This window comes from Pelodiscus sinensis, chromosome 2, assembly GCF_052426305.1.
Source record: "Pelodiscus sinensis isolate ZL-2025 chromosome 2, ASM5242630v1, whole genome shotgun sequence".
In the NCBI taxonomy this organism is placed as follows: domain Eukaryota; kingdom Metazoa; phylum Chordata; order Testudines; family Trionychidae; genus Pelodiscus; species Pelodiscus sinensis.
In genome coordinates this window covers 114,703,710-114,716,414 of record NC_143053.1, presented here as the reverse complement: position 1 = coordinate 114,716,414, position 12,705 = coordinate 114,703,710, and positions in this window count along the sequence as shown.

Here is a 12,705-nt window from a genome sequence, read left to right as displayed (position 1 = left end):
TTCTGCGTTTCTGGGAACAATATGCTATAAGACCAAATGACCTTTTTCAAAAAACAAGAGCCACTTGACCTAAATTTGATTTGAGTGAAAATAATTTACTCTGTTAGCCTATTATATCATGACTTAAATGAACCAACGAACAGGTCACACTGTATTAGCAGGCTGCTTACTGACTCAGACATGCCAGGTAACATTTTTAGCATGAGTTTGGCTCTTTGCTGTAGCCTGCTGTTTATCTGTGGCCAGCAAGCAGCAATCCTGTGCCTCCAGAGCTTCAGAGCCATTTAGTGCACTCATGATAAGTTATTCCACAAGTCTTGTCTGCCAGTTGTTCTTGGCAAATGAACCGAGGAAGACTATTGTTGTTGCTGGCTGTTATCTCTGCCTCGACTCTCCTTGGCTGAAGTGAAAATCCATCTCACTGGTATGGAAACAAGCTGTTTTGAGTCTGGGTGAGTCAATTCATTTATAAACAAAGTCACAGAGGAAATGTGAACCCGTCTTAACAAAATACATGTATAAAAAGTTTACTGGATGCTATGAAGTTTGTCCTCTCCAGCATGACACTGCTTTATCTCATTCCACAGCCTTCCTATCAAAGAAGTGGGGAAGTTAATAGTTTATCAAATTTTAATCAGGTTAAATATTTAATGTATTGCTTACCTAACATGGAAAGTATTTGAGTGTGTTGTTGCTGGTGATTTATTTTTAAGTATTGACTTTTACCATGTTTTTGTACCAGCCTTTGCCATACGACTCTGTTAATTGAAAGCCTTCAGTAATATTTGAGGTAAGCCAAATGATGTCCAATATAAACCTTCTCCCATGTAGTATTTTGTGCAATCCCACCATGTAGCACATTGCAGGGAAAATGGCTAACACACACACACGCACACACACGCACGCACATTGCAGGGAAAATGGCTAACACACACACACACAGGAGCTGTCCAACTGATCAGAAAAAGAAAACAAAATGTATCATGAGAAATATTAAGAATGTTAATTATTCACGTTATAACAAATATGCTGGAGCGGATTGTTTATGACTACCTGGTGAAATGAATTCCATACAAAAAAAATCCATCCACCTTGAAAGGATGATATTGTTGTAAAGGAAAGCACCCCAAAGTAAGGAAATGCAGAATCTACCTTAATGCTGGCAACTTTAAGTTTGCTTCCCTCTGCATAAACATTAAGAACAGGTCTTTAATTATATAATCATATTTTATTTTCAACAGGACCCTTAAGAAAGAATATCAATCTCCTGCAGAGAATTTTCCCTTGTAAGGACTTGGAACAAATATTTTATAGTAATATGATCAACAAGTCAATTACAGGTTATGTAGAAAAGCATTCCTTTCATCAGTTTTAAATGGATTGCTTTCGTTTTACAGTGTGTCCACTTATTTGTGAATCATGAAAAAAAAACTAGAAAATACAGTTGACTTTCTCTGTACTAGTAACTGCTTCTCAATATTTTTCATCACATCCCTTTTATCTGTTTTTTAAACTAAACTGTCTTATTCTTTTAACATTTCTCCTCATATAAATGTCTTTCCATATCTGTATTGCATTTTCACTCCCATCTTTTCTCTTTCTGCTAATTGTTTTTGAGGTTGGATAACCAAAGCTGTACAAAGTTAACAAGGAAAGGCACATAATTTATTTATAAAATTACAGTTCATTTTTAGTATTCTCTAACCTTTTCTTAATACAACCTAACCCTTGTGTGTGTTTGGTTTTGGGCCAACATGATACACTGAGTTATTTTCAATGAGCCATCCACAATAACAAGTACCATTAATTTAGACTCTAGTTTGTAGGAATAGCTTAAGATGGAAAGAAAAACTTAATTACAATCTAACCTCTATTATGTTCAAAAGCTTCAGAGGGGTAGCCAAGTTAGCTTGTAACTGGAAAAACTTTTAAAAAAAACAATAAATAGTCTAGCAGCACCTTAAAGACTAACAAAACATGGTATCATGAGATTTTGTGGGTACAACCCACTTCTTCAGATGACCTCTATTATGTTGTTCAGTTGCCTAGTGTTTGTTAGGGCCTTCTTAATTTCCTCATAATTTTCTGAATAATTTTTATCAGTTTGAGATTTTTACTACCCTATAGTTTGCACTTTCCTTGAAACCATTAGTACATATATTAAACAGAGTTCCCCAATATTTGTAAGTGTCACCATTTAACCTTAAACTTTGGGGGGAGGAGGGAACTCTACATCCATCTTTTCCATTAATGTCTTAGACTTATACTTAAAGTAAAAAGAAAACAATCTTATTTTTTCATACTTAAAAAAACCACCTCAGTTGTGCAACCTCTGATTTAGATTTGTTAGAGAACACGGTCAAAGATGAAATGCATAAATGAGGAATGTTAGAGGTCAGAGGGCATCATTGTTCACTATGAAGTGTAACAGGGAGCCAAAATGAAAGAAGCAAAAGGTGAAGATTAAATATGTTCCTAAATTTTGAAGCTAGGGCTCTACAAAATTCACAGCCCATTTTCAGAAATGTCATGGTCATAGCACTTTAAAAATCTTTAATTTCAGTTTCATATATTTAAATATTAAATTTCACAGTGTTATAATTAAGCATGAATTTGTATTTAAAACCAGCAAAATATAAACATGTAAAGCCCTTAAAAATCAGTGTTTCTCAAACAGGGGTCCTGACCCAAAAGGAAGTTGCAAAGCTATTACAGGGATGGTTGCAGTATTGGCAGACTTACTTATGTGCTGCCCTCAGCGCTGGGTGGTCAGAGAACAGTGGCTGCTGGCCAGGCATCCAGCTCTGAAGGCAGTGTTACCACCAGGAGCAGTGCAACCTTCACAGGTGGGCTCCCAACCAGCAGCCACTGATCTCCAGCTGCCCAGCTCCAAAGGCAGTGCTGCTGCCAGCAGCAGCACAGAAGGGTGGCCATACCATGCCATGCCACCCTTATGTCTGAATAGCTGCTGCTGGCAGAAGCATTGCCTTCAGGCCCAAGCAACCTCTCCTCTCCCCACCAAAAAAGCCCTGGGCTGGCCCAGGCTCCATCCACCACTTGCTTGAAGGAGCCGTAGGGCAACTGTACAACACACCCCCTTTCTTCCCCTGACCCAAACTGCCTGCTAGGGAAAACCGTCAGCAGCATCTCTCGATTCAAAGACGCTTTTGATATGCCCTATCCAGGTTCCAGGGCCCAATAACACCACCCCAGAACCTGTATGAGGCATATCAAAAGCATCTTTGAATCATGAGACGCTTTTCCCAGAGCAGGCAGAAATACCACAGCATCAGTCAGGTCCCCTGGGTTCTTTTAAACTGCCTGCCCCCTTGGGCAATTGTCCCCTTTGCCCCTCCCATCAGTGGGTCTACTTTCAGAGCTGGGCTCCTGGCCAGCAGTTGCTACTATCTTTGAAGGCATCATAGAAACCGGGGGGGGGGGGGCAATATTGTGACCCCCCCCCAATAGGCTTTTGGGACTCCCCGTCTTGGAAACTACAACAGGGGTCTCAAACTCCTGGACCATGGGCCAGTCCCAGCCAGCGCCATTAAACAATCCACAGGCTGGGGGACATATCCATTAATGGTCCCCATGCCCAACCCTTCCCACTATCGCCCTGCCCACTCCACCCTCATGGCACTCCGTTCCCCGAGCATACGACTTTGGGGATCACCATGGAGGGAGGGAAGGTGCTGCATGTCAGCAGGTCAGCCCACCACACTCCCCATGGCAGCAGAAGCTGTGGGGGAAGTGGAGCTATTCCTCCTGCAGCCTTGGATGGGGCCAGAGAATGAGCTGCAGCTGCAGTTTAAGTAACAAAGGTAAGGCTGTCAGAAGATGCTCACTGCCAGATAAAGTGTAGCTGTCTGTTTTGAAATCTTGAATAAAACATTTGAATGGAATTTTAGTGGAATTTTTAAAAAGCTGATTTATTTTATATATATATATATATATATATATATAGAGAGAGAGAGAGAGAGAGAGAGAGAGAGATTAGATTAGATATATATTTTTTAAATTAAAAAGGTTTTTTTTAATTTGAGTTCTCTTGCTATATTTATTATGAGAGAATAAATATTTTAAACTTTCTTGGCTTATGTTTTACTTGCTGAAATTTTAACTTTTTTGTTTTAAAATGATTTTAGACTTTCAAAGAGCTGGGGGGGGGGCGTATGTATAAGTTGCAAGTTATGCACAAATGACTTATTTAAGTTGCTTACATTTCTAAATGGCTATTCATTTTTATATTTAAGCTTTGACCAAGGTTGGTTTTTTTTTCCAGCTGAGATCTTTTGCCCTGGGTTTTGATAACTTCTGTATTTTAGCAATGTTGAGTCCCATCTTTTTCTTTCGTGTTTCAGCCATCTGACCTTAACTAAATTTTTTATAGTTAAACAATTTAAATGGGATTGTTCATGCACCTGCTACAACCATCACAATTCATTATTTACAAGCTAATTTGTTAGGAAGCCCCCTTTTCCTTTAGAATGGCTGTAAGGATTTGGTGACAAATCACATCGTGCAGGGGTACTCAATAAGCAGATTGCGGGACAAAGACAGTACACTGGCTCTTAGGGTCAGCCATCGTAATAAATATGTGTCGGTGAAAGTGCTGATTTAATAGGTCATATTCATTGTGACTGGGAAAGGGCTGTTTTAGTATTTTTTCTTCCATAACGTGTGTGTGTGTGTGTGTGTGTGTGTGTGTGTGTGTGTGTGTGTGTGTGTGTGTGTGTGTGTGTGAGAGAGAGAGAGAGAGAGAGAGAGAGAGAGAGAGAGAGAGAGGTGGGTATGTGTGTGGATGTGCGCGCGCGTGTGTGAGAGGATATTTGTTAGTAACTGGAAATATGTTTGTTAGTAACTGGTGGGGAAGGGTTGCCACAGTGGCACACATCCGAACAAGCGCACATGACCTCAATATAGGTGCACAAGACAAAACTCACTCCATTCATGGATGGAAACTCTTAGAGAGAACCCTGGGTAGGAAGGACCCTACACCTAGCACACATAGAAGACCACAGTTTTGATGACCACTTCCTTGGTCTTAGCACTGTAATACAGCAAGATAACACAGGAGACTAACCATTGCTGGGAATTATGCTCTTCCACAGGTTTAGTAAAGCTGAAGTAGATATGGATATCCTGAAATACAAAGATGGAGAATCTGAAATATCGGAACAATGTTTTATGTCATTTTAAATTTTCAATTCTATGTAATCCTATGCACTGTGAAAGATTTAGGATTATAGGCATGTACATTTGCACAAACATCTGGAAGTAGATTTGCCACACTTATTGGCATGCATATGATAGACATATACAAACACACATATTTGATACTTTGAAAAAATAGTCCCTGAAATTAAATTCTGTTTTGTAGAGACTAAATATGGCACCTCATATTTACACAGATACCGTCCTTACGGGTACTGTAAATCATGATTTATTACTTGAATAGTAGTTTTACTACTTTTTTCTTCTTCAAGATTATATAGTCAACATAGATGAAAAGAAGTTTTCACTGAAGGGTCAAATCGTGTCACAACTGAGAGCCTTTGAAAATAATGCTTTTTTATTTAAAATCATTAGCCTGCACATATGTAACCATGAACAATATTTGGTCTGCAACATTTTTATCAAGAGTGACGGATGGTACACAGGCCAGAGGGAATGCAAGAACATCTTCACTTTGAGATTCCAAATGCTTGCAGGGCTGGTGGTGGGGGTATGGAGGGAGGAGGGATTTTTAAAGTAGCAAACAGAACATAATTAATTCAGAAATAACAAAGATGACAGTGGAAACCTACAATACCATTTTTTGCAGGATCACCTTTCAGAACAGAACAAAATTTTAAATTTTCAGGCTACCACTATGTTTTTTTGATATTTGCTTCCAACATGGACATGTTTATTTATGAGCTGTAAAATATGTCAAAGGCACTTGTACTAATTACGGACTGAATGTCTGGCAACTTTGAAGTCTTGAAACAAAGCCAATTCTGAGTTGTGATGAATTATTTAAGCTTAGTGTAACAAATAAAATGAATGTTTGCATCATTCTATAATTCAGAAATGACATATTTTTACATTTTCAAAAAAATCCATTTTTAATCTTTAAATGATTTTGGGTGTGAAAATTAGAAAAACCTATCCTGCATAATGATAAAGCTACATTAACATGAAGTCAGTCTAAATACACTTTTGAGGTGCCCAGAGCTTATACAATACTGTTTCATCTTTACCCTTTAAGACAGGGGTTTTCAAACTTTGTCAAACCCCCCTCTAAGTTGCTCGTGACCCCCTGAGGGGCCGGGACTCTCAGTTTGAGAAACGTGGCTTTAAGAGACTTTTTTCAACCCTGTTGATTTTATTGACATGGGTGAATTCCTGGCCCCACTGAAGTCAATATGAATTTTGCCATTGATTTGAATGGAGCCAGAATGTCACCCTTGATGTTCACCCTGGCACAACTGGAATAGGTTGAGGATATCATAGAATCATAGAACTGGAAGGAACCTTCAGAGTCCCATTAAAAAAACCTATTCAATTAAGAACTAGTTAATAAACAGATAGAGATCATAATAAAAAATGAATCAGAATCTCTCTCAACACTGTATAATCTATTGCTTTTCCCTTACACATATCAAAAAGAACCACAAGTTTATCAAAGCAATGGATGTACCAGATTTGAATGAAGCCAAATTAATGATGGAAAAAGCAGTATTCCCTCAAAAGAAAGAAAATAAGGTACAGAACATGCTCTCTCACTTCTGATCTTTCTTTTATTCAATTATTTTACTCCTATGAGCTCGGTTCACAACCTATTTTATTGATGTGAATTTGCAGAGGTAAAATGGCAAGGGACAGACTGTTCCTATTACAGCATCAGCTTCCTACCCATGAAACAAGTCAGTTTAAAGTACTCTGTTGTAAGTTTCTTGCAATTGCTGTTGAAAGCCCATTGAGAAAGAAACCATGCCTGTCACCATACAAAGGAGGATGTAAAAGCAGTTCATTGTTCCTGCTCCGAAAAGAAAAACAATTTGCCACAGACAGAACACCCCCCGACAGAAAAAAACAGTGCCAAGTGCACAATAATTTATTACCTCTGGATGTTGGATTCCAAGTAAAGGAAACTGAAATGTCATACCTTCATTCATAACACCGTCTCATGGAATTATTTTTTCCGGATTCCTGGGAAGTTGAAATATTTGAGAAGAATATCAGGAACTATTTTTTTAGTGTGTTTGGTACGTAGATAATTGCCTTCCAACTCTATTCTTTCAGGAAATGATGTGAGTGTCGCATTGTTCATAGACGGGGGCAGCAGTGTTTTTTAGCAAGGCACATACTTGCATATTTTTAAAAGTAGCAAAAAAACACAATAAAAACATGCAGTCTGGTGACTGCATTGAACCCAGACTTTCTGAATCTGGTCTAGATAAGAGGTTGGCCCCAGACAACTTGTTCATATTTTACATAACTGAAAGCATTTTTGAGAACGTATGTAAGCACCATTTTGTTTTCAGGAAAAAAGAAACCTAAAACAAAACCCTTTATAATATAGGAGTAAAGCACTTATTATGTTAAGTGATATCAAACATGACCATGAAAGACCCTTGGGAGAAGTTAAACTTATTTGATCACAGGGGACAAACTAGTCTGAGAACTCAAGGGCACAAAGAGAATACGAGTAAGAAATCACAATCTGTTAAGAATAATATCTTTTTGTATAAATGTATTTAGAAATAGTTTTCTGTTAAGCTTTCTCTTTAAGGCAACCAATTCAATGGGAGTCCTGAGTGATAATGACCTAAAGTAATAACCATGCAATGATGGTTGCATGACCTGGCCTTACTTTCTTCAAAGAGGTTTATACTGGTGGAGAAAATCAATGCAAGATATGCCACTCCAGTTGCATGAATTGCATAGCTGGAGTCAACGTACCTTGCATCGATTTTCTGGGGCAGCCTCACACCAGAAGGTCAACAGGAGAAATGCTCTCACTGACTTCCCTTACTCCTTAAGACAGCAAGGAATACCACCAGCAATGGGGGCACCCTCAGCGTTTGATTTAGTGGGTCTTTATTAGAATACTAGAACTGGAAGGGACCTCAAGAGGTCATCAAGTCTAGTCCCCTGCCCTCACGGCAGGACCAAGCACTGTCTAGATCATTCCTGATAGATGTCTATCTAACCTGCCCTTAAATATTTCCAGTGATGGAGATTCCACAACCTCCCTAGGCAATTTATTCCAGTGTTTATCCACCCTGACAGTTAGGAAGTTTTTCCTAATGTCCAACCTAAATCTCGCTTGCTGAAGTTTAAGCTCATTGCTTCTTGTCCTATCCTCAGAGGCCAAGGAGAACAAGTTTTCTCCCTCTTCCTTGTGACGTCCTTTTAGATACCTGAAAACCGTTATCATGCCCCCTCTCAGTCTTCTCCTTTCCAAACTAAACAAGCCCAATTTCAGTCTTCTCTCATAGCTCATGTTCTCTAGATCTTTAATCATTCTTGTTGCTCTTCTCTGGACCTTCTCCAATCTCTCCACATCTTTCTTGAAATGTGGTGCCCAGAACTGGATACAATACTCCAGTTGAGGCCTAATCAGCACATAGTAGAGCAGAAGAATGACTTCTCATGTCTTGCTACAACACTCCTATTAATGCATCCCAGAATCATGTTTGCTTTTTTTTTTGCAACAGTGTCCCACTATTGACTCATATTAACTTGTGGTCCACTATGACCCTGTCAGCCGACGGTCAGGGCAGTGAGTCCCTTATGACCGGCTGAAGTTCTTTTAAATTGTGCTTGGTTCTGTTACAGCAACTGAAGGAGTCAGGTTAAAGCTTAAACAGTTACTATTTTATTGTTACAGGGTAAACTTAGGTGTTAAATGCTACTGCTGTGTTACAGATAACACAGACACTACAAAGGACAGGACAGAAAATACACTAATAAGTTACTTACAGGTACCATGAAACCCTTTTGGTTCTCTGAGCTCTTATTAAATGCATGCAAAATAGACACATAGCAGATATATATTCTCACCCCTGCGTTCCAGACTTGGCGTGGCCAGCGTCTTTCTCTCAATCCCTCGGGAAGAAGTAGGGCGAGGTTGGGCGTCCCACAGACCTCGGGAGACAATCAATACCTGCCAGCAGGTATAGATGATTGGAGCTCAAATGGGGTGGGCTGCTGAACCTCTTTTTATACCCCTTGGGTTATGTAGGCTTCTTCCTGGTCTTAAGTGGCCAATTAGGAAAAATGGCTTTGAATGCCAAGTTTCCCACGAAGTGTGCAAAGCATAATTTACACCTGGGAAAATGCAGACAATGGGCACCTCTGGTATGTGATGGGCGAAGATTCCTCTCCTGGGACAGTGCAGGCGTGTCAATTACTGGTACTAGCCATCAGGGCGACGGGAGGCCCCGGGTCGTCAGCTAGCCCATTTACTGTCTGGTTTCTGTTTATGGTAGAGTCAGGGACAGGCAGCACACCTGCATTCCCAGGGCATCAAAGGCTGACTGCCTTTCTCTTGCTCTCTGGGGGAGGGGGAGGGGGAACAAGATGGGGTTTGTGTCTGGCTACATTGCATCCCAGAATCATGTTTGCTTTTTTTTTTGCAACAGTGTCCCACTATTGACTCATATTAACTTGTGGTCCACTATGACCCCTAAATTCCTTTTATCAGTACTCCTTCCTAGACAATTACTTCCCATTCTGAATGTGTGAAACTGATTGTTCCTTCCTAACTAGAGTACTTTGCATTTGTCCATATTAAACTTCATCCTATTTGCTGAAGATCATTTCTCTAGTTAGTCCAGATCATTTTTTATTTTGAACCTATCCTCCCCAAAGCACTTGCAATCCTTTCCAGGTTGGTATCATCTGCAAACTTAATAATTGTACTCTCTATGCCATCATCTAAATATCTGATAAAGATATTGAACAGAACCAGTCCCAGAACAAATCCCTGCAGAACCCCACTTGTTATACCCTTCCAGCATGATTCTGAACCGTTAATAACTACTCTTTGAGACCAGTTATCCAGCCAGTTATGCACCCTCTAAGAACAGTTATCCAGTCAGTTATGCACCCACCTTACAGTAGCCCCATCTAGGTTGTATTTCTCTAGTTTATTGATAAGAAGGTCATGCGAGACTGTGTCAAATGTCTTACTAAAGTCTAGGTATACCACGTCCATGGCTTCTCTCTTATCCACAAGGCTTAATATCCTATCAAAGAAAGCTATCAGATTGGTTTCACATGATTTGCTCTTTACAAACCCATGCTGGTTGTTACCAGCAGATAACCCCTGATTCTCTAAGTACAATACATATTCCAAAACTCAAGGAATGGAAGTAGATACAGGAGAATCAGATTGTCCCTGCATTTAAATCGGAAATCTGGACCACTTTAGGTGGTAACAGTTTCTAGTAGATTGTCTTCAAGAGTTAAATTAGTATGCCCTACACAGACTAAGAACATGACTGTTTAAGGGCAGATATAGTCAGAGTCCTATCACCCACTCCATCAAGAAGAGTTTGAGAGATCCTGCCCTCTTGTTGGGATAGGAAATCAGGGGGACACAGGAAGACACAAAGACTGCCAGACGGTTAAAGGAGACGAGTAAATCACTGCTGAGGTGGCCAAGCGGCCCAATGAATATCATCCTTACATTGTCCCAATAGGTCTTCCTTATTACCTTCTGAATCAATCAGTCCAAAAAAACTTCACTTATGTCCACACTTCAATCATGTTCTTTAGAAAGAAAATCGAAAGAAGAGAGGGGTTTTTCTGGCATTGGTAAACCTCTTTCTATGAGGAAGAAGCCTTTTTCCAAAAGAGCTCTTTCGGAAAAAAGCATGTGTGGACAGGGAAGAGGGAGTTCATTGGAAAGAAAAGGGAAGAGGAAAAAGCACAGGCCCTAGTAATCACATCTTAAATGTGAGATAGTGTCCACACTGAATAGACGCTATCTTTTGAAAAAGCAGAACACTTTTTCGATGTGCTTTAGCACTATGGACATTCTATTTTGGAAGAAGTTTTTTCAGAAGATCTCTTCTGGAAAAACTTCTTCTGAAAGAAGCCTGCAGTCTAGACATAGCCTTAGAAACAGATTGAAAAGAAGCAGGTGTAGTCCACATGGATTTAGCCCACTGTAGCAAACCATCCAAAATCGATTGGGATACTCTGTTCCTCAAAATACTCCTGAGGATATCAAATACCAGGTGAGAAATCTCTTCCAGAGGTACTGCAGGAAGATTTAAAGTGGAATTTTGCTCCACCAAGTCATTGAATGGTATAGCATCTTCAGAAGAGGAAGAGACTGAAGCCACCCCCAAAACCATCCAGTGATGAACCAGGTTCATGGTCAGTTTCCACATTTTCTTGACCAAAGGGAGGACCTACCTCCTCATTGTCGTCTTCAGACAGCATTTCAGGCATCACTGTCAGTTATGACAATGGATCCAGAGGAGTCAGATCCAAGTATCTATGGACAGCTAGATTAAATGTTACTTCTCCATCCATTTGGAAGGTAATTTAAATAATTCCTGAGGTAGCCCCAATATGGCAATTTTAGGGCCCATGGCCTATCTCCCCTAGCAACTAGGGTTTGGCAATGTGTAGGAGGTAGATCATAGGATGGTACAAAATGAGCCACTGTTCTCTGTATCCTTCTTCTGTCTTCTTCCTAGCAAGGAGGTCTGGATCCAATATAGAGTATAACGGTGATAGCAGTAGAATGGAAGGGAAGACTAGGGAGCCGCCATATTGTGGAGATCCTGCATAGAGGTTCTAGGAAGAGGAAGCAAAAGATCTTCCAGGAGAAGTCCCACAGTGTGTTCTGGCCTCTTCTACTTAATGGGGACCAAGGAACATGATCTTTGGACAAGGGGGAAATGTCTCTTTTTGGAAATCCAAGTCTCTCCCCTCAGAAGCAATGACACAAGTGAAGCCAGAAGGTGAACCTGGGCTGCCACAGTAAGAGAGCTCTCCAGAACCAAAGATGTAGCTGGAACAGACCCAGGAAGTGACCCTGGATCCAAAGACGTGACATCAGATACAACATTTGACACAAATCTATTCCCCTTGCTGCCGAAGATTGATCTTTGTTTCAGAGTCATAGCAGTCTTGCCAGAATTTAACAGATCTGACAGTACAGATGCACAAGAACCAGCACTGCTAATAGAAGCCATTTATCTCTGTGCCATGGCAGAAAGAACCAAAGGCACTGATGGTCCAGATTTTGACACATTAAGGAAATCTATCTTCTGGATTCAGAAGTGGAAGTCAGAACTGGTCCTGGTCTTGCAGCTGCAGGTGTTCCATCAAGGTCAGATACCTGGGAGGAACAAGGTACAGCACTGATGAGGGTGGGTGAACTCTCTCTCAACCCCTCTTCTGGAACTAGGACTATTGCATCTGACCACATGGCCCTTGGTTTGGACATATGTAGGCTCAGGGGCTTGACGGGAGGAGCCACAGGCATGGAATCTGACCATGACAGGGGTTATGACTTCTTGGAATCTGGCAGCCAGTTTGTACAGGGATAAGAGAATGGTCTCTAGAGTTATGATCTGAGGCCTGATTGGGTACACATTGTTTAGCGTCAAGGCCTTCCCTTAAAAGAATGAGCTGCAAGTTTCTCTAGGAGAATTTTTCTATCAGGCACTTGAGGAACCCAACATGGTCACTGAA